Source organism: Macrobrachium nipponense, chromosome 14 (genome assembly GCF_015104395.2).
Source record: "Macrobrachium nipponense isolate FS-2020 chromosome 14, ASM1510439v2, whole genome shotgun sequence".
Classification (NCBI taxonomy): domain Eukaryota; kingdom Metazoa; phylum Arthropoda; class Malacostraca; order Decapoda; family Palaemonidae; genus Macrobrachium; species Macrobrachium nipponense.
Window position 1 is genome coordinate 76,798,194 of NC_087207.1, and position 22,700 is coordinate 76,820,893.

The 22,700-nt window shown below is 37.0% G+C and overlaps 1 protein-coding gene across 1 annotated transcript in view; it reads right to left on the reverse strand.

Moving 5' to 3' along the window:
• The window catches only part of LOC135226596 (uncharacterized), a 281,929-nt gene that overhangs the window by 35,363 nt on the left and 223,866 nt on the right, over positions 1-22,700 (reverse strand).

Here is a 22,700-nt window from a genome sequence, read left to right on the forward strand (position 1 = left end):
TGCATTACTTCCTTACCGCTTCGTTTGGAGATCCTTCTCATTCACTGGTTTTGTAACTTCCAAGTTACCGTGGTGCGTTCAGCGGTTGCTTGATTATATTATACTTTTTTTAATAAAATGGTACGATTCGATCGACAATAAAGAAATTTGTGAGCAATAATACTGATTTTGATGACGGTTGCGTTGCGTTGTCTTCGGGTATGGCATTATTATCATCATTATCATTCAGAAGATGAACCCTATTCATATGGAACAAGACCACCAATGGGGTCATTGATTTGAAATTCAAGCCTCCAAGGAATATGGCGCTCATTCGAAAGAAGTAGCAGAAGGTAAGAGGAAATATAGACAGACGAGATCACTTATTGAAAAGTCAAATTGTTTGAGAGGAAAATAATAATCTTTTCATAGTCTTTCTAAACGGACAGTTCATCAGTTTACCTAAGCACTGAAAGAAATCTTACCCTAAGTGTAAGCTTTGCCAGAATTAAAAATATCTGGCATAAAAAATAAACAAATAAATAAAAAAACAATGGAACAAAAGACGAGTTGAAAAAATAAGAGAAATGCCATATTTCTTTTTCGTTCTACCTGTCTTTTTCAGAGACTTTTAGGGAATTTTTTTAACCTTATTTTTAATTAAAAAAAAACAGCCTTACTTTCTTTGACTAATGAGACTTTATCTAAATATTTTTCTGTCTCATTACGATATAAATATTTTTTGGAATGTCTGAAATTGGCAACTTTTTCCCAAACTTGAAATGTTACTCGATGATTTGTTTCAGTAGTTTTTTTTTATTCGGCAGATTTTTTATTTTGGAAAAGCCTACATTCATGGTGAAATTTCATTCGACGCTCAAGTATATTGATGAATTATGTGCATATAAAACCTATTGTAACTCGAGAGCAATTTTTTCTCCAGACAATCTTAGCTATCCGCTATCCAGAAGAAGTCAACACGTAATCTCAAATTTCTCAAAATAATGAGTGAAGTAACGGGTGCAAATACAAAATATTTTTTTTCTCTTAAGATATTTTCAGTCTCGTGAAAGCTTCGAATAACAAAAATAATGATATTTATTTTCATTTAATTCCAGGGGCTCTTGGAAGCGAGTCTAAATTGTGTCTAACATTCCTCTCTCAGTAATTAAGTGGCTATTGTAAGCCGTTCGAGCTAAGAAATGGCAAATCAAAAAGGTTTATTTATATTGAGTATTTTATGTTGTGTTCGTCGTTGCAGAGAGAGGCGCCCTTTGAGAGACTGCTCTTAAAAGGTAAAAGAGTAGATGTAGCGCAGTCAACAACTGACAAATTACAGATAGTAGAATTGAAACCAAAGGCCAAGCACTGGGACCTATGAGGTCACTCAGCGCTGAAGCGGAAAATGACTATAAAAGGTTTGAAATGGTGTAACAGGATGAAAACCTCAAAGCAGTTGCATTGTGAATCAATTATTACGAGAGGGTGAAAAGTAAGAAGGAAGAAAGACAATATGTAAGGAGGTACAGTAAAATGAACGAACGGGGGTTGCAGTTAGGGACCGAAAGCACGCTGCAGAGAACATTAAGTAATGTCTACAGTGCACCGCATGAGGTGCACTGACGGAATTACTCCCCTACGGGGAATTACAAATGGTGAATGCAGTAAGGCAATAGAGATGGGCAAAGAGCTCTAGTAGCAAGAAAATAGAGGCAATCAGCTGTTCTTCACACTTCTCTCTGTTAAAATGCTCTTGTCCTGAATAATACACGGCTACAAATATTTTCGCCCTTAATCAGAGCACTTGTGATATAGGATGTAATCATTTGCGATTTCCAACTTGTGATTTAGAATTGTAATCATTTGCGATTTCCAACTTGTGATTTAGAATTGTAATCATTTGCGATTTCCAACTTGTGATTTAGAATGTAATCATTTGCGATTTCCTACTTGTGATTTAGAATTGTAATCATTTGCGATTTCCAACTTGTGATTTAGAATTGTAATCATTTGCGATTTCCAACTTGTGATTTAGATTTGTAAATCATTTGCGCCTTTCCACTTGTGTTTTAGATGTAATCATTTGCGATTTCCAACTTGTGATTTAGAATTAATCAATTTTAGCGATTTCCAACTTGTGATTTAGATGTAAATCATTTGCGATTTCCTACTTGTGATTTAGAATGTAATCATTTGCGATTTCCAACTTGTGATTTAGAATGTAATCATTTGCGATTTCCAACTTGTGATTTAGAATGTAATCATTTGCGATTTCCTACTTGTGATTTAGAATGTAATCATTTGCGATTTCCAACTTGTGATTTAGAATGTAATCATTTGCGATTTCCACTTGTGATTTAAATTAATCAATTTGCGATTTCCAACTTGTGATTTAGAATGTAATCATTTGCGATTTCCAACTTGTGATTTAGAATTGTAATCATTTGCGATTTCCAATTTGTGATTTAGAATGTAATCATTTGCGATTTCCAACTTGTGATTTAGAATTGTAATCATTTGCGATTGCCAACTTGTGATTTAGAATGTAATCATTTGCGATTTCCTACTTGTGATTTAGAATGTAATCATTTGCGATTTCCAACTTGTGATTTAGAATGTAATCATTTGCGATTTCCTACTTGTGATTTAGAATGTAATCATTTGCGATTTCCAACTTGTGATTTAGAATGTAATCATTTGCGATTTCCAACTTGTGATTTAGAATGTAACCATTTTGCGATTTCGTACTTGTGGATTTAGAATGTAATCATTTTGCGATTTTCGAACTTGTGATTTAGAATGTAATCATTTGCGATTTCGTACTTGTGATTTAGAATGTAATCATTTGCGATTTCCAACTTGTGATTTAGAATGTAATCATTTGCGATTTCCAACTTGTGATTTAGAATGTAATCATTTGTGATTTCCAACTTGTGATTTAGAATGTAATCATTTGCGATTTCCAATTTGTGATTTAGAATGTAATCATTTGCGATTTCCTACTTGTGATTTAGAATGTAATCATTTGCGATTTCCTACTTGTGATTTAGAATTGTAATCATTTGCGATTTCCAACTTGTGATTTAGAATTGTAATCATTTGCGATTTCCAACTTGTGATTTAGAATTGTAATCATTTGCGATTTCCAACTTATGATTTAGAATTGTAATCATTTGCGGTTTCCAACTTGTGATTTAGAATGTAATCATTTGCGATTTCCAACTTTTGATTTAGAATTGTAATCATTTGCGATTGCCAACTTGTGATTTAGAATGTAATGAATTACGATTTCCAACTTGTAATTTAGAATGTAATCAATTGCGATTTTCAACCTATTTAGAATTATAATCATTTGTGATTTCCAACTTGTGATTTAGAATTGTAATCATTTTGCGATTTCCAACTTGTGATTTCAACTTGTGATTTAGAATGCAATCATTTGCAATTTTCAACTTATTTAGAATTATAATCATTTGCGATTTCCAACTTGTGATTTCAACTTGTGATTTAGAATGCAATCATTTGCAATTTTCAACTTATTTAGAATTATAATCATTTTGCGATTTCCAACTTGTGATTTCAACTTGTGATTTAGAATGCAATCATTTGCCATTTTCAACTTATTTAGAATTATAATCATTTGCGATTTCCAACTTGTGATTTCAACTTGTGATTTAGAATGCAATCATTTGCCATTTTCAACTTATTTAGAATTATAATCATTTGCGATTTCCAACTTGTGATTTAGAATGCAATCATTTGCCATTTTCAAGTTTCTGAGCACAGTGAACGAGCCTGAACGAGTAGGACCAATCTTCCACCTCTCCCTTTTCAACAGTCCCATTTAGAATCCCTCTATTTGCAGAATCTCGTGTTACGGAGGCTAGAAAAGAGTCCAGAGTCCAAGCCGCAAAATGCGAAATGTTTGCAGCACTGGGGCGAGAATACATTATGCAGTCGTGTTTTCAAATGCTGGATTCTGCAATGTAGCATTTTTCCTTTTGCCTGAACAAACTCTCCCCAACTGCTATTTACTATAGTAGATTCACATCAACCGTGCTCTTGATGTCTAGGCTAGTCCCTTACGAAGCTCCTGATTGGCTGTTGATAAGCCAATCACAGGGCTGGAAACTCTCTTCAGTCTCTCTCGAGAGTTTACACAGGCAGGATGTATGTTCCCCCTCTCCTGAGGGATACGTCTTTCAAAAGCATCCCTCAGGAGAGGTGGGAACATAGATCCTACCCATGTGAGCTCCCGAGAGAGACTGAGAGTTTCCAGCCCTGTGATTGGCTTATCAACAGCCAATCAGAAGCGTCGTAAGGAACTGGCCTAGACATCAAATGTACAGTTGATGTGACTCTACTATAGGATACTTCAGCTTCTTATACATGAAATGTTAAGTAAAGCTGCAGATATGACAAAAATCATATATATATATATATATATATATATATATATATATATATATATATATATATATATACCATATATATATATATATATATATACATATATATATATATATATATATATATATATATATATATATATATATATATATATATATACATACACACACACACACACACACACACCACACACACACAAACACACACACACACACACATATATATATATATATATATATATATATATATATATATATATACGTTATATATATATATATATATATATATATATATATATATATATATATATATATATATATATATATATATATATCCACTGCAGTCATGACCAGCAACATTCGGCTAGCAACCATGAGCATGACCCAGTATTTATATCATCAGACATATACTGGATTTTCTGTATAAATGCTTCATTAAAAGCTTCATACCCTTCTCTCCTTGTTCATTTCGTGAGGGCAAGCTTCATTATGCCTCAACTTATATTATGACTACTTGATCTTGCCATCACGAGAGAGAGAGAGAGAGAGAGAGAAGAGAGAGAGAGAGAGAGAGAGACTGACTCACTAGATCCGACCTTCATGATTAGTCTTTTTGACCTTAAAGTCGAAGTGGGTCACGGTTCCTAAAGCCGGTCTTGAATTGGGTACTGCGCCTCAAGTTTTGTTTCCGAAGATGATAAGAATCGAACTCGGTTTCATATGAACTTCCAGTTCTTCCTCATTCGCGTCATAATGACTCGACCTAAAAGCGAGAGCTGATATAAATAGCCTTCGTCAACGAGCTCTTTCAGATAGAGAGCGACAAGAGTGAATCACACTAACGAGTTTGCGGAGGCAACGTTCGTATGCCGAGAGAGAGAGAGAGAGAGAGAGAGAGAGAGAGAGAGAGAGAGAGGCATCTCCCCGCGAGAGAAGCGCTATTCGTTTGTCATTCAAATCGAGGAGTAACGTTAATTCCTAAAGACGAGCGACGAGTTCTTCAAACTGTATCTGGAAACTCTTCCGTTCGTTGTTTCGAATAGCAAAGTCTTCATAAGGCGAGATACTTTCTGTTCCACACTGAAAAGAACAGCACACCCCCCGCTCCCCCCCCACCTCTTTGGAGGGGGCGGATGAAAGATGGGTATTGGGATCTGTTTCCGTTGTTTTGAATGAACATTGTTTTGAACGTCGCCCTCGTCACGAACTGCCAAAAGCTGTGGCTGCTTGCTTCCATGACCAGGAACTGACTGACGCGTCCACTCAGCTCCTATGAAGAATCCGCGGCATTTCCCCAAAAAATCCCTCGAAGACGAGCGAGCAGGTCGGTTCATACCAACGTCCACGAAGACGAAGCCAAAGTCGGTGACAGGGGTGTGGCCGATATCGATCAGGTGTGGGTGAGGCTGGTGGCCGGGTGGACGGACGGGGTTGGTTTAGGGGGGGTGGGGTGGGGGTGGGGGCGGAGACCCCGACGCTAAATTTAAGCCGAATGCTGTTCTGTGCGGTCGCATACTTGTTGCGGATGCCGCTGTAAAACAAAGCCTCCTAGGAATGGGAATCGTTCGATGATCGAGTTTGCAAAGTGTTTGGCGTTTCTGGATGAAACGGAGAGAGAGAGAGAGAGAGAGAGAGAGAGAGAGAGAGAGAGCGGGCTGGGACAGGTGTGCCCTTCCTCGACAAGCCCCGAGACGAAGAAAGGAAGGAACGAAGGAAGGAAGGAAGGAAGACCGCCCTGCGTCCTAAACCACCTTCACTGAAGTGAGAAGGCCAAGGATATCTATTTAAAGGTTATTGTTCGACATAAAGGCTGCCGTCGAGGGAACGACTTAACCTCTCAGATGGAGAATGACCGGTTTCTTTTGTGCTGGGCTGCAAGGGCGTCGGTGTAATGCAGTGGCTGCTGTTCGTGAAAGAACGCCCTTAGGGATTATAAAGCATAAAACATCGCTGGCATAGAAGTTCCACTTTCCCCGAAGTTTGTCCCCAAGTTACAATTGACATTCCGTTAAAAATAACCATGACTGAAATTTAAATTAGCGTAAAAATATCACCTCAGGATCAATAAAATATCAACGTAGTTAGGGATATGTTATATATATATATATATATATATCTATATTATATATAATTATATATAATATACATATATATTGCATATTACAAAAAAGGGGCCTTCGTTGGCTTTTCAGGCCATCTTGTGGACCACTGCCGCTCCCACCAAATTCAAAAGTTGCAATCACCGTTACAACAATCATATTTTGTTTGTCTTTCATCTGCGTTCAAAACAACAACAAAAATAATATTCACTGGATAAACCTGAGAAGATAACCTTATGAAAAGTTTTATTTACTATAGGAATCTGAATAGCAATGACTTAGTAGGCTTATGCAAAAAATAAACATGTCGATTTACTTCAATAGTTTCTTTTATTCTGGTAAAAAAAAAAAAAAAAAAAAAAAAAAAAAAAAAAAGTTTCCAGTACAGGATGAAGCCAAGTGCCCCAGACAGTAAGTAGGATTTTCTCACGTAAGAGTAGTGTCGAACCCATAAACAAACCTGGGCATAATAGGCGCTATTATAACATTGTTATTCTCTCAAGCACTGGGACCTATGAGGTAATTCAGCGTTGAAAGGCAAATTGAGAGTAAAGGAGGGAAGGAGGGTTGAAATGTGTAATGGGAGGAAAACCTCAGAGCAGTTGCACTATGAAGTAATTGTTAGTAGAGAGTGGATAGCAAGATAGAAGAGATAATATGAATGGAGGTACAGTAAAAGGAATAAAAACCTCAAGTAATAATAAACCTCTCTTATCGATGATAAAAGAAAAAAGTATTTAGAGCTGTAATTTTAATTTGTCGTGTTACAGTAATCTGCAATCTTTGATATTTTTGTTTGTTTGTTTCAGAAGGGAGGGTTGTTGAGATGAAGAAGCAACTGGAGACGTTAAAACGAACCCATTTCAATCAATCACTGTTCCGTCTCCCTCTTATACGATAACAATGATCACGTGAAACATTAATGGAAAACGACCGAGCAATCACAATAAATAGAAAAAAAAACCGCTGCACGCAAATAAATGAAGAACCGCTAAGTAGTTTCATCTTACGTAAGGTAGGGGAACCTTCTAATGCGGTAGTGTCTTAAAGCTGACTGAGGCGGGGGAGGCGAGCTTGGGCCAACTAGACTGGTGTGTGTGTGTGTGTGTGTGTGTGTGTGTGTGTTTGTGCCCTTTTCGTGTTTATTTTTAGAGTTGGTGCTGTTTTTCATTCAAATGCAATTTCAATGTATGAGACCATTTTTTTCCCCTTTTTGGCCTTCCGCCGAAAACTTAACCGTTGAACAAACATAACATCCTGGTGTTGTTAAGTCACACAGGATTGTATTGATTTGCATCGTATAAAGGCAATGGATTAGTTGCGGCCGTTTTAACCTATACATACATATATACGTATATTATATGCTTAAAAACTCACAGGAGATGCACGTGACCTCATTATATAAGCGAATACCACAGGAAAATGTCAGGCAGAAGGGCAGTACTAACAACAACAAAGTAGTTTGTGGGCTTACTCCCCTAGCAAGCGAAATTTTGTACTTATATAATATCTGGCAACTGAGACTCAATAGACACTGAACTTATGCAATAACTGCAAACTGAATATGAACAGTGACTGTACTTGCAAGTGGCAACAATAAACTGAGGAATTCCGCTCTCATAAATACCCATTTAACGTAAAGCAATGGATATTGCGCACACAGGCATCTGGCAACTGTAAAATAATCGATTTCAATTCGTGGAAACTTTTCATGAAATAAGCACATTACCCATACAATACCAGGGACCTACAAATTACTGGACACTGTGCCCAGACGATGGCTGGAAACTGCAAATTAACTGTAAATTGATATCCATTCAGGCCATGAAAAAATATGATCATAATGCGATTAAATTTTTAAAATTTTCACATGATCTACTACAGTAATAATTCAGTAACATTCAAGCGAACATTGAGATGATGTAGATAATGTTTAAAAGAATTATCCTTAGAGAGTGTAATTCATGCTCTCTTCCTCTCTACTTATTTCTTCCCGTATCTCTGTTGACCCTAATGACCGGTCAAAAGCATTGCCGACTGGACCTCGGAATATTCAGAATTTGGAGTTAACTCCTCCGAAGCAATCGGAATAAAACGAAACAAAACGATGATTCAAATGAGGAGCACCAACCAATTTCTATTTTATTTCTATCTTATTTTTTTTAACCACCACCAGAAATCCCCAATTAGGCGACGCAATAACAGAAACCTTAGGATCTTAATGACACGACAATATCATTCCTGCCGTGCCGGTTGGCAGTAGGATTTTTCCCTAAGATACTTTTCAGAAAGCCAAAATAAATTTTTTCAAAGGGTTGTGAGTTCCTCGTTGGACGAGTGGATTTCGCTCTCGGCTACCAATCCGGTGGTCCGAAGTTCGATTCTCGGCTCGGCCAACGTGCAACCAGAGGAATTTATTTTTTGGTAATAGAAATTCATTTCTCGATGTAATGTGGTTTGGATCCCACAATAAGTTGTAAGTCCCGTTGGTAGGTAACCAATTGGTTCCTAGCTACGTAAAAATATCTAATCCTTCGGGCCAGCCCTAAGAAAGCTGTTAATCAGCTCAGTGGTCTGGTAAAACTAAGATAGACTTATTTTCAATGGGTTGTCTTATAAACGCAGTTATAATATGGTTACACAGTTCTTTTAAACTTTTATTTATGAGCGAAGGCACACTTACCACAGCTCGTATTCAAAACTGAGTGTATGTGTGTTTGTATGTTTGTGTACTCTACAAATCCGAACCGCTTGATCGATCTACGTAGACAAAATCTGGCACATGGCCATCATTTGACCCAACTTAGATAACAGGGCAGGTATTTAAACCTGTACCCCCTTCCCCTTCCCTTTCCAAAATACTGGTGGAAATAAGGCTCTAATTACGCAATTGCTTATCTCTTTATCGGCTTGTTAGTTTTCATATCGTGGTCTGTTATACATTCGTGTGAAATAGCCTGTAGCCATCGTCCTTCAACTTTTTAGGAAGCAATAATCACTATCATTTTTTATTACATTCAGTACGTGACGCTCCGTAAAGGCCAAATAATACAGATAAATAGTTTTTTTTTTAAGGAACAAATATTACGATTAAAATTTTGCGTCTCAATCCTGGAGCTACGGATAATGAACTCTGGTAAAAAGAAAGACTTTAGCTCTATGGACAGTAAAAGTTGAAGAGGAAAAAGTTTGAAGACCGAAGCTGATTTCGAAGTAAAATGCAAAATGAAAAAAAAAAAAAAAAAAAAAAAAAAAAAAAAAAAAAAAAAAAAAAAAAGGCTATTTTCATACACTTCCGCTCAGCTGGATGCTAACAAGGCGTGATCCGACCTCCACCTTACTCGGATCGTGTGCAAGATTTTCCCCTTACGCATAAGTTGTAAAATATATATTCCTAACTTAACGTAAATTAAAACGTGCTAAAATCTACGGTCAAATAGAGCGTTGTTTCACCAACGAAAATCAAAATAAATCTGCACTGTTTTATTAAAGGTAATTTTTCTGTACTGTTCAACATGCACATCATTGATTGTTTACATTTTCATTCTAATTAATGAATCATATATATCCTATCCTACAATTCCTTTCCACGGACCTTTTCTACTCCTCCAACAAGAACAACCGCAATGTAATTCGTAGGCTTACTCCCCAAATAAACCAAAATCCCGACCAGAAAATATGGACTTCCCATGATCTTTAAGCTTCGTTCCACGCGAGCTGGAATAACACCCGATTCTATCGTTTGCCTCTCTCCTTTATCGCTCTGAATGACGCAAAATGCGAACGTCTAAACGTCTGCTGAATAAACGATCCCGACGGATGTTTGGAGAGCCGTTATCAACGGATGTGTTTACAAGAGAGGACGCCAACGAGGAAGCAAGTGATGTTTTTTTTCTTTCTATCTTTGTTGAATACATGGACACTTTCAGAATCGGCTTTCAGGCAGCCTTATGGAGACGGGAATGGATCGTATGCACGGCGATTGCATTCACAGGTGCGTTAATATTCGTGGAAAGCCACAATGGACGGGAAAGAGAATCCAAAAATCAAAACGAAAAAAAGGGGAAAAAAAAAAGCGTGATCAGACTTCCAACTCACTCTGAACGCGTGAATATTTTCCCGTCACGCTTAAGTTGTAAACACTATAGTCCTAATTTAGAGTAAGTAACGAAATTAAAACGCGCTAAAATACATATCCTATCCTAAAAATCCTGTATCTTTGACTCGACGTGAAACACCTTTTTCAGGCCTTTCCAGGCTTTCCTATCCGCACCCCCCCCCCCCCCAACAATAACGAAAAAGTAACTTGTAGGCTTACTCCCCCACTAAAAAAAGAAAAAAAAAAAAACTTTGGGATGCTAAACTGTCTTTCAGGTTCCCAGACAGGAATTTATTCTCTCCAGAATATTCTTCTATACTTCTACATATCATCAGAGCGATGTAAGGGGACAAGATCATAAAAGATAGCGGTTATTAGAAAGAAAATAATAGCAAAAGGTGCGCGGGACAACATAACATATTCTCAGACAGTGAACATCTCCGTTTTAACTGTATGATTATTCTATATTTGACAAAAATGATCTCCTCTGTTCCTTCAAAAGCAATAGCAATAACTTAGTATGCGAATTCACGCATCAAGATATTTCATTTTAAGTTACAGCCTACAATATTTATCAAGTTCGGGAACAAGGGGAAACAGCACTTCAAGCAACTCGGTCTAAAAATATTATACTGTAGGAAACTGCAAACCCCCGCGAGGAGAATCAGCTTCAAAACTGGTTAAATAAAGCATATGAAAGCATATACACATTCAATCCTTTATATACAAATATATAGATATACAGAAATAAGCTTTTTATTCTATGTCAAATTTATGAAACACGAAAGGCTATTATGACAAACCCCACGCGTGACTTTTGTCGAGAATATTCTTTACTCTTTATTCCAGTCAGCGTGGAACCGAGCCATTTTGCGGGAAAGAATTGCCCAGGAAAAATGTGAGCATAAGTTTTAGGACTTGATCTCTGAACTAGCAATTTCGTCCATATACTTTCTGGGGCTTTTTTTTTTTTTTTTTGTCCTTTTCGTAAATTTCTTTTTAAAGGTACAATAAGATACTACTGCTTTTCAAAGTGGAAACGTTCATGGAGGCTAATCACCCGTCTGGAGAATACATGAACAGGCTATGCCCTATTAAGAGACTGAGTCTAGAGTGGCACTAAATCTCTCTCTCTCTCTCTCTCTCTATGATTTAGATAGCCTTTTGGTTACTAGAAGAGAGAGAGAGAGAGAGAGAGAGAGAGAGAGAGAGAGAGAGAGAGAGAGAGAGAGCACTTATGGTGCCCTGATGTTGAGAGAGAGAGAGCACATATGGCGCTCTCAAGTTGCGGTGAGAGAGAGAGAGAGAGAGAGAGAGAGAGAGAGAGAGAGAGTGCAGACGTATGGTGTTTTCATGCTGAGAGAAAGAGAGAACGCACGCATAGCGCTTTCATGTTAAGAGAGAGAGAGAGAGAGAGAGAGAGAGAGAGAGAGAGAGAGAGAGAGAGAGAGAGGCTTCTAGGAAACACAATGGATGAAAACAGAATAAAACAATTGAGTTCCAGTCCTAAGTCAACCACAGAGTCACAGACCTACCTCTGAAGTAGGCATAGCTTACAGAAACTCAAGAAGTAAGAAGTAAAATTCTTTCTTTCCTGCTGCGCTCCCGGACTTTCAAATCATACGAGTGAACCGAAACTGGATATCTTGCAACGAAATAATAAGGTGACATTAGACCACTCATTGCATCACCGTAATTGGTATATATGTAAAATCTATGCAAAGGAAAAAGGCGAATCCAGAGTCGAGATGACAATTCTTGGCTTCTACCGACATATCATCCCGGTTGGCAAATAAATCAGGCTGTTATTGTGTCCTAATGAATAGGACCAATCAACAGTGGAAAGAAGGTAAAATCTGAACGAGTTGCGTCATCTGATGGCAGATAGTAATGTTGAGTCTAAGTCTAAAGAAACTAAAACATAAGAATGATATATATATATATATATTATATATATATATATATATATATAATATATATCTATATATATACGTATAAGATGTACCCTAATGAGTGTATCAAGAATACACGAAAGTGCTAGGTACTGCTGCCTTTCATTTTTCCTGCTGGCTCTTGATATGCACGTATATATATATAATAATATATCTATATTATATATCTTATGTATATTATATCTCTATATATACACACACACACACACACACACACACATATATATATACATACATATACATATACATATACATACTATATATATATATTATAATATAGATCTGTGAAATATATTCTTAAAACAGTATTCCATCTAATGAAAGGAGCCCATAAAAATGGCAACATGCAGAAAGTAAATACTATATTCCAGATACCAAACTGTTTCTCTCTTCAGGCAGGTGAGGAATGAGAAGAGTTACAGAAAAGCAGTGTGTGTGTCAAGAGATCCAGAGGTCAGCCGTTAAGTCACCCCAGTTGACAAATTCTCTTTAATCTTCGTAATAGCTGGTTGGAGTAAGATTTTATCTATAACACCTGAGTACCACGATCCTCTTGAAATATTCATTGTGTGTGTGTTTCTTATTTGGTTAATCAAAGTTGATTCTACCATCTAGCTTTTGAACCCACAATTGCTGCTATAAATCATTCATGACAAATTTCTGTTTATTCTGTGATTATACTTATTTATGTGGTTAGAAATATCTGAGCTCTGTTGTCCATACCTAACTGAACGTTTATCTTGTATCATTTTTTTGAGGGAATGATTTACCCGTAAAACCAATGTATTTCGTATATTCCTAATTAACAACCGACAAAAACCCAATCCCCACAGACACAGGAGTATACGAAATTCCTTGCCTCGACTGTGACCAATTTTACATCGCATCAAAATCATAATTAATGTGCATGGTAGTACTAGCGAGGAGCGACTGATGCCGCCCCACTGAAGCACTTCTAGAAAGCTCATCTGGTTACCCCTTGTAGGATAACCTAGGCTGAGAATCCTTGTCTTAGTTGCACTAATTCACCTCGAGGAACTTCTCGTAGCATTGTTTGGTCAAGTGTTCTGGGAAATGGTAACTCAACAAGAGTATGAAGTCACATTAACGGGAATGTCCTCCATCGAGTTTGGCAGTTTCTCAGTATTGACTTACTTTACTTTACTTTATCTTCCCGCCACTGGCCAGTGGCATAAGGCTGATACAGCTCTTCTCCATCTGACTCTATCCCGAGCCATTTCCCTCGCTTCCTCTAGGTTCTGGATTTCATCTTCAAGATCTCTGACAAATGTCTAGCCATCTGGTTCTTGGCCTACCAAGCGGTCTTCTTCCTATTTGTACTGCTCTCAGTGCTCTCCTGGGGTCTCTATTCTCATCCATCCTCTCAACATCATAATATCACTGTTTCTGCGAGTATTGCACCTCACTAATATGACAGCGCAGGTCATTTCATTTACATCATTGAGAATAGTTTACTGAACAAAGGAACGCATTTAAGTCGTGGCAGGAATGGAAAGCAGAAACTAAGAGAGTTGTTGACAAGAATAGAACATAACTATAGAAAAAAGAAAAAAAAGAAAGTGCCCTAGACATAGGCCACCAGAATGCGTCTCAATCGGGAGAAAACATGAATAAATATAAACGTTTTTATAATAAACCAAAAGTCCTGTATCTGAAAAGTAATTCAGCGAGTGAAACTACTGAGTAATGGATTGCATCCAACGCAAAAACAATCGAACATATCCCGTCCTGGCAGTTTTAAAAAATAGCACTCAGACTAAGCGAACCATCGAACTCTAGAATAAAACCTTGGGTTAAAATCAGCTAAACAAGTTCGGAAATTGTATAAATGAACGTTTGGAGAGCACGTGAACTAACTTCGAATATCTCTATCCAAGGATGCAATCGCTTTCGACAACACCACGTTAGCAATCAAACGTAATCAGATTAGGTGAGCAACTGAACGCGTCCAAATCTGTGAAGCTAATAAGTGACAACCCAACGCCGTTCGCGTTCTCACCGCCACCCAGTCAGCGGCGTCCGAGAGAGGGACAAGATGATTTTGCCATAGCTGGTCCTTTTCAGAGTGCGTGGCTTGTGTATGGGGAAAATACGTTTCATCTTTCATCTACTCTTAGGAAAAGCTGTCCAGCGTACGATAGCGAATGTCCGTAATACCAGTTTATTCGTTTATAGTCCTATTTCTCTTTTATTACAGACTTTTTTTTTTAAGGAAGGTAAAACTGTTTTTACGCTAGGTACCTAGATATCTGATTTCAACAACTGGAAGAGAGAGAGAGAGAGAGAGAGAGAGAGAGAGAGAGAGAGAGAGAGAGAGAGAGAGAGAGGGGGAGAGAGCTTCTAAAATTATTATTAATTTTCATTTACTGGTTCGTTGATTATGTTTCAACCAACCTCTCTGCAACGTACATTAACTTATGATGCTATTCTGCTTCTCCCTCGTGCCCGTACCCTGTCCAGAATTGGATTTCGGAAGGCAATAACCCTCCCCCCCCAAACACACACACACACACACACAAACACACACACAGAAAAGACTATAAAAAGCAATTAATCATGTGTGAATTTCCACTGCTCTTAACCATACCTAAAGTTGCGAAGGTAAACAAATATGAGACTGAATTAAAAACAGAAGCACATTGAAAACTACATATCTAAAGGCAATACGTTAAAAAAGGACATGATTTGATTAGTATTTTGCGACTGCCTAATTCTGGGTACACTTTCCTAACTAAATATCGCCTCATTTTAGACATTTATTACGATACGTAAACTTTAATGCTTCAGCTCGAGTTAATAAAGTTCTTCTTCCGGTGCATCTTCATATAAAGCTTAGCGACCAACAGGGCTCAAGTAGTACTTCAATTACCCAAACAGAGCCTTAAAGAGCTCAAGTATTACCTCCAGTGCAACCTACGCGCTAAAGAATGAACTCCAAGAACAACCAACGAGCTCAAGTATTACCTCCAAGAACAACCCACGAGCTCAAGTGTTACCTCCAAGGACAAACTACGAGCTCAAATGTTACCTCCAAGAACAACCTACGAGCTCAAGTACTACCTCCAAGAACAACCCACGAGCTCAAGTATTACCTCCAAGGACAACCTACGAGCTCAATTGTTACCTCCAAGAACAACCTACGAGCTCAAGTACTACCTCCAAGTATAGCCTACGAGCTCAAGTATTACCTCCAAGTACAACCTACAAGCTCAAGTATTACCTCCAAGTACAACCTACAAGCTCAAGTATTACCTCCAAGAACAACCCACGGGCTCAATTGTTACCTCCAAGAACAACCCACGAGCTCAAGTATTACCTCCAAGATCAACCTACGAGCTCAATTGTTACCTCCAAGAACAACCCACGAGCTCAAGTATTACCTCCAAGGACAACCTACGAGCTCAATTGTTACCTCCAAGAACAACCTACGAGCTCGGTAAGTAATTACCTACCTCAAGTACCTAGGCCTACGGAGCTCAAGTATTACCTCCAAGAACAACCTACGAGCTCAAGTATTACCTCCACGAACAACCTACGAGCTCAAGTATTACCTCCACGAACAACCTACGAGCTCAAGTATTACCTCCAAGAACAACCTATGAGCTCAAGTACCTCCTACCGTCCATCGTAATTAAGGCCTACGAGCTCCAAAGTATAACTCCAAGTATTAGCCTACCGAAGTTCCCAAGTTAATTTACCTCCCAACGAGAACCTTCGAAGCTCAAAGTAATTACCTCCAAGAACAACCTATGAGCTCAAGTATTACCTCCAAGTACAACCTACGAGCTCAAGTATTACCTCCACGAACAACCTACGAGCTCAAGTATTACCTCCATACAACAATACCGGCCAACGTAATTACCTCCCACAAAACAACCACGAGCTCAAGTGTTACCTCGAAGAACAACCTATGAGCTCAATTATTACCTACAAGTACAACCTACGAGCTCAAGTATTACCTCCAAGAACAACCTACGAGCTCAAGTGTTACCTCCAAGTACAACCTACGAGCTCAAGTGTTACCTCCAAGAACTACCTACGAGCTCAAGTATTACCTCCAAGAACAACCTACGAGCTCAAGTATTACCTCCAAGAACAACCTACGAGCTCAAGTATTACCTCCAAGAACAACCTACGAGCTCAAGTATTACCTCCAAGTACAACCTACGAGCTCGTGTTACTCCCAAGAACAACCTATGAGCTCAAGAATTAACTCCAAGTACAACCTCCCAGTAAACCAGAAGCACTTCCAAGCTCTTGTTCTCTTGAAGTCTCGGGTCTTCAGAAGATATCCCTTCTCTTCTTTGCAATGTGGAACTGTGAACATTCCACGGGACAAACTAATAATGGGTAATCTGTCAACTTTCCAAAGTTTCTGTATAATTAGCCTCTGGCTTACCGGAAGTTTGTTTATTACAAGGGCGACCATGCACCCTCCACCAATCTACATGACCTCCCTCTCTCTCTCTCGCACACAAAAACACACACACAATATATATATATATATATATATATATATATATTATATATATATATATATATATATATATATATATACCTTCATGTATGAATGTATGTAAGTATGAATGTCTGGTATTACATGTTTTATTTGTACGTTCTAGAAGGTATGCATGTTATTTATTTGAAAATATACAAAGCTGCTATTTTCTACTTGGGCAGCTTTCTCATACTTGCCATCCGTTGCCGATATGTTATCATATTTACTCTCATTTCTCCTCGTTTGGCTTCTATAAAGAAAAGGAAGTCAATATACCACTTTGGCAATACATTAGAGAGTTCGTATTCACTAACATACACGAAGAGAGAGAGAGAGAGAGAGAGAGAGAGAGAGGCACCTATTAAGGATGTGGATCAATTCATAATTGACTTGTTTAAGGGGAGAAAACTGTATTTTGGCATTGAATGGGTCTAGTACATTACGCCTTCGGTTTTCGATTGTGTAAGGATGTGATTCGGAGGAGAAAACATTCCAGAAACCTTATTTGTTCAAGGGGAGAAAACAAGGTATTTTGGCACTAAACAGAGCACGGGTGAATAGCAGCGTGCTCAGGAATGGGGAAGCTGAAAGGTGCAAAGCTATGGAAAGGGAAGGAATTGTTCAGGGAGACTATGGAATGAGCAAGAGTCCAATTGTGTTGGTTCGAACTCTGTATGGGTATGAATGAGTGTGGCAGGAGGAAAGGTAGAGTGAAAGAAAAGTGTTTCTGGGAGTATGAATCTTTCCATACCTTACAGCACTTGGGGAACATGAAAGGATGGTTGCCCTAGGCAGCTTAAATGTGAAGATAGGTGAAGGGTGGTTGTCCTAGGGGCTTAAAATGTTGAAAGGCAGGTGAATGGTGGCTATTCCTAGGAGGCTTAAAATGTCTTGGAAATAGGAGGTGAAGGGTGGTTGTCCTAGGTGACTTAAATGTGAATGCAGGTGAAGGGTGGTTATCCTAGGCGGTTTAAATGAAAGGGGCTTTATTGTCCCAAAATGCATGGTTTCCCCACGGAGAATATTCATAATTCTACTTAAGAGTAAGGAGTTGGTTAGCTAACAGGTGAGCATGGAGTAGATGGAAGAGACAGTTGGATGGGAGAAAGAGAATATGAACGGAATGTACAGTAAAATGAATGAAAAGGAGTTTGGCCAGGGGCCGAAGCGACGCTGCAAAGATCCTTAAGTAATGCCTACAGTGCACTGTGTGAGGTGCACTATTGGTATCCAAAAAGTGTGAGGAGTTCGCCGAGTCAAGAAGGCAATGTGGCTATTACAAACCAATCTATCTTATCTATATATCTAATCACCTTTGTACGTGATATTTGTATACAGCACCTGGCAATTAAATGAGTGATTTCTGCCTTTTATGGTCAAGTAGCCTCTCATTACCCTGGGTTCAGTATTTCAAGAATGATAACCTTCCCAGCTAGTGAACCTTCTTCTCTAATATTTCAGAGTTTAGAGCCGCGTGTACACTACACTTCAATTGCCATTAAGTACTGAACCTGGTAATCAATGACCATAAGAAGAAAAAGTCTATTATCTAAATGCCAGCAACAATATATATATATATATATATATATATATATATATATATATATATATATATATAAATATATATATATGTGACGAAGTGCCAAGTATCTGGTTACTACAGTTACCATTCATCTTGTTACCTCACAACAGACAGACACCTGATCCCTATCACAGGTACTAAACGACTGAATACTCTAAAGGCAACAGTGATCCCTTAAACAACTTACCAGTATTGTAGAAAATCAGACTAAGTTCATAAAAACAGGTGTGAGGTAATCTTGTAAGTATTTGAATTAATCAAAGGGCATCACTCCATCAACAACTTTAAAAGTTCAAGTATTTCCTTGATTTCAGAAGTCTAAGTACCTCCCTGGTTCTAAGTCACTTCAAGTAAATTGAAGGAAAACAGATCAATTACCACTCTATGTTTCTACCTAAGCCAATCATAATTATATGCATGTATACTGGTGAGGAATGAAATACTTATAAAAATTTTAAATACAAAACTTTATCATCAAACTCGAAATTTATAAGTGAAATTCACATTATCAGGGAAAATTACTGTTACTTGAGAACAAAATAAAGTTTAATTAATTCTTGAATCAATTAAGTAAAATTAAATCAAAATTAATTTATCACAAAATTCAAGAAAATTAATTCAATCAAAATTCAAAAGTGTTGGGCAATACTTAAAATTTTGAAATTAATTCACAAGTGCTAAACAACAATAAAACTTGAAATGAATTCTAAGTAAATGCAAATTAATTCACAAGTGTTAAATTTAATTAAATGTGCAACGATTAAGTAATGAAAATAACTAAGTTAATTAAATTGTGAATGCAAATGAAAAAACAGAAAAATGTGGAAAATACCCAAATTGCAAAAAGTGCTAATTACACAGAATATAAAATAAAATGACACTTCAATAAGAAAATGGATAAATGCACCAAAAAATAAACACTTCAATAAGAAAATGGATAAATGCACTTCAAATGAAACAAATACAAAATACAAAAATTTGCAATGTGTAAAAATGTAAATTGCTTCTCAGTCAATGTAAATATTAGTTTAAATTTTTACCAAACCACTGCAACTATTAGTTATTAGTTTTTACCAAACCATCGTAACCATTAGTTATTAGTTGCAACTAATAAAAATATAACACATTTTACCTTCTTGGTATACCAATTTTCTTTCTTTGCTGCAGCTTGTTTTACACTCACAAAACCAGGCGCCATTACACACACAATGTTTGTTCAGATTCCACAAAAAGCACTAAATAATACTAAATAACTCTAAGAAATATCAAATCTGAAATCTACAAGTTACGAGTGACCAATTTACATTACGTTAATATAATCTCAAGTATGTCAGAGAGAGAGAGAGAGAAGAGAGAGAGAGAGAGAGAGAGAGAGAGAGAGAGGTGTCTGAACGCAACGCGGTTCTAAGATGTAAAAAAAAAACTCTTCCTTACAGAAGCTGCACAGTGGAGTTGACACAAAACGTTTTGGGGTAATGAGAAAGATGACGCAATGCTTCTAGAAGCTTCGAACATGATGCAATTTTACAGAAAAACTGTGAAATCCGCACGTGGTTTCAGCAACGAAGTACGCGTATGAGACCACTATACAGTCATGTACGTACTAGCTCAACAAAGACACGTACCCGATCGAAACAGACTCAAGCGAGCAAGATGATTGACATGTTTTGATAACAACACGGAGACTGCCAGCTCCCTTAATCTCAAGGCGATGAAAAGTAATGAAAACCTTTCTATCTTGGAACGGACAAAGCAAATCTCTCTCTGTCTTTCTACATTCTACGTTATATATTCTTTTTAAATTATGTTATGCGAAATCTGAACGCACATTTTAAACATCCTATCTCTAAGCTAGCTAGGAATCTGAAAAATGTTGCAAAACTCTCTATATAACATTTTACACAGTCAAAGATGGGGCATTTTGAAATTACGTGTGTATTATATATATACAATATATATATATATATATATATATATATATATATATATATATATATATATATATATATATATATATATATATATATATATTGCAACTGGAGAACTGGAAGAAAATGGTGATGGAATATATATATATATATATATATATATATATATATATATATATATATATCTATATATATATATATATATTATATATTATATATATACACACACATACACACACACAAAGATAGTGGACAATATCGTTACCGTATAACCTGCTACCGAATCAGGTCTCTCATATTCTTTCATTCATACATCGTTGTAATAAACCTAAGAGCTTATTCTAATAATGGGATCCCAATAGGGACGCAATTTGAACACATGCGGAACATGCAACCCGTTCCCCCGTGGCGTCGTTTCCTCAGGAAAGGCGCACGAACGACGCGAAATATGGACGCTATTATACGTGCAATTAGGAGCCAGTTTGCTGTGCAAACAGCGCCATTTATGCCTCTCGAGTTTATGCGTCCATTATCGCGACATCGCAATGGAATGTGCCGCTTAAACATGGACGACAGAGGAGTCATTTTGACCTAACGGCCTCCGCGGATACTCAAGGAAATTAGAGACAGACAAAGAAGTCCTGCTATTAATGAATATTTGCATCTTTGTTTATATGTATGTTTACATTATTTTGGGCATATTCGGATCAACATGCTCTTACGTATGAATGTTTGTTTTCGGATATGCATGTACAATACAAACACGTACGTATACTTGTTTGTGTGTATCGGGATGTGGGTTGCCGTTTGTTTAGTACCACTGGCAGGTCTGCAGGGAAGGGAAAAGTTATCGTACAAGAGTAAATAGAGAGAAAAGTAATGATATTGGTACAAAATAGCATGGGGCCACCGATACACAACATTCATTATGCGACGCCGTTGTACTTATGAATGAAGGATATACAGCAATGTCTAAAGATATAAGCTATAGCCTATATAAAAGTTAGTGGGAAGCGTTCAATGCGTCTGCCGAGGACGGTGCCGAGAAACGCCTGAAATTGGTGAAAGCTTTGCTACGGCTATTGAAATATTGCAAACAGTCATGGGCTGTTAAAGTTCTACAGTGCCGCAGATGATGGGAAAGGGGAGAGCAGTTTGGGTGAGGTGGCACTCAGCAGATGAAACTATATAAATGCAACGGGGTCGCCCCATACATTTCCGAGTAAAGAGGACATGAAGAATACAGCGAATAATGGAGAGGGACCTACACACACACACACACACACATATATATATATATATATATATATATATATATATATACATATAAATATATATATATATATATATATATATATATATATATATATATATATATATATATATAAAACAAGGGGAGTAGTTTCACCAACGAAAATTAAAATAAATACGCTATATTTTGTTAGTAATAATTTTTCCGTGGATTGACATGCATATTATTTATTTTCTAAACTTACATTCTATTAAATAAATCATAAATCTCCTATACCAAAATTCTTGTATCATTAACTCAAACGCGAAACACCTCTTCACGACGTTTTTAGGCTTTTCCATAGGGTTTAGCTAACCCCCCAACAAGAACAAGAGCAAGGACAACAAGAATAAGAACAGCAACAACAACAAAGTATAGTCTGTAGGTTTACTCCTCGAGTAAGTGAAAAAAAGTGCTCTGAGGATTTGCCAGAAAGATGCGAGGAATAAATGATGAAACTGTTACAAGGGAATGTATAAAAAAACGCGTGTTTCATAAACAAAGAAATAACAGAATAACTGTTTCCTCTACCACGTTCTATAACAATAATAAGAAACATCACGCTTTATATATATATATATATATATATATATATATATATATATATATATATATATATATATATATATATATATATATATATATTTCTTCGCCCACACTGGAAAACCATCATTCTGCCGCAATAAATTTAATTCTCAGGTATCTGCCCGTGTAAAAAAAAAACAAAAGCAAAAACCAATATAAAATAACAATTCTCAAAAAAAAAGAAAAAAAGAAAAAAAAAAGAAAAAAAAAGAACAGCTGAGAAAAATTTACCTTTTTGTTGTGTTGTAATCTTATAG